This window comes from Temnothorax nylanderi, unplaced genomic scaffold (genome assembly GCF_030848795.1).
Source record: "Temnothorax nylanderi isolate EJ_2023f unplaced genomic scaffold, tnyl_v1.0 TNYL_tig0070_pilon, whole genome shotgun sequence".
Taxonomy (NCBI): Eukaryota; Metazoa; Arthropoda; class Insecta; order Hymenoptera; family Formicidae; genus Temnothorax; species Temnothorax nylanderi.
In genome coordinates, this window is record NW_027249132.1 from 443,353 (window position 1) to 444,603 (window position 1,251).

Below are 1,251 nucleotides of genomic sequence, written 5' to 3' on the forward strand. Positions count from 1 at the left end.
TCATATAACGCGAAGTAAAATTTTGTTTGTGCTTGATTACGATTCCAAATTGAAAGAACGGGTCACAAAGAAACGGTTATTCAATATTCTTAAATAAATAACGGAATTAGTGATAGAAACATTTTTCAATGTTGTTACAGTTAGTTTTTATAAATTAATATATATACATATTTTTTTAAATTAACTTCTTGTTGTACATTTTTTGATACAATCGATGCTCGCGCGTAATTCGAATCGAACGTAATATTATCTTTCGGCGATGATAATGATCTGAAAATGGAAGGAATTTTTCTCCTTCCCTTTAATCTGGTCGAAATGCGACCGGATTGTATATGGCCAGGAGCGACAGAGGTAAGTCCAATCTGGCCCGAAGAAAGAAGATTGGATACGATCCGATAAAGGTGAGTGGTCAACACTGACCACTATGGTAAAATAAGGTAACATAAAATAGTTTAATATATCTCTTTATTTGTCCCAAAGGGCTATTTTCTTTTTTCTTTATATTTTCTCGCATACGTGCGAAATTGGAAAAACCGCAATTAAATCTCAATCGCGCGCGTGTTAAAGCCCCCAATTCCACATTTCCCACATCTCAAGTGATCGTGTCACTTTGAGACATCCCGTTCAGATATCCCGCTGAATTAACCAGTAAATTAGACCCCTTATAAATCGTGTCGTGGTCTTAATTAAAAAACTTTGTATAATAGATTATAACATGGGTATTATAGGTAGGAAAATGGATAGGTAGGACTATAGATTGGAATACGGGTAGGTATAGGTATACGGGTAGGTAGGTAGGGATTCGGGTAGGCAGGGACAAGGGGATATAATTCGGTAGAAAAAATTGAAGATAAAATAAAAGTATTATACTTAATATAATAATAATAAATATAATTATTTATTATTATTATATTTTTAATAATGACAACTTAAATGTATAACAACTTAAATAATATATATCTACTAATTTTTATATAAAATAATTTTTATGTTAAAAATGATTTAATATAAAAATTAGTAAATATTATTTAATATACTTTTAATATATTTAATATATTTAATATATTTTACATTAAGACGTGTACCTGCATCATACGTGATTCAAGAATGAAATCAGCTGATTCTCCAAGCTTCTCTGACTGGTTAAAACGCGTCATATGCTCCATGCGAGCGTTCGTTTAAATTGTTTAAAATGTTTGAAAATTACTCCGCCATGTTGTATACGACTAGCATAAACAGAGAGAAGCCTGA

The 1,251-nt window shown here is 31.1% G+C and overlaps 1 long non-coding RNA gene across 1 annotated transcript in view; it reads left to right on the top strand.

The window, feature by feature from the left end:
* Window positions 1-1,251, top strand: part of LOC139773849 (uncharacterized) — a 36,193-nt gene that overhangs the window by 1,294 nt on the left and 33,648 nt on the right. The window lies entirely within an intron of this gene.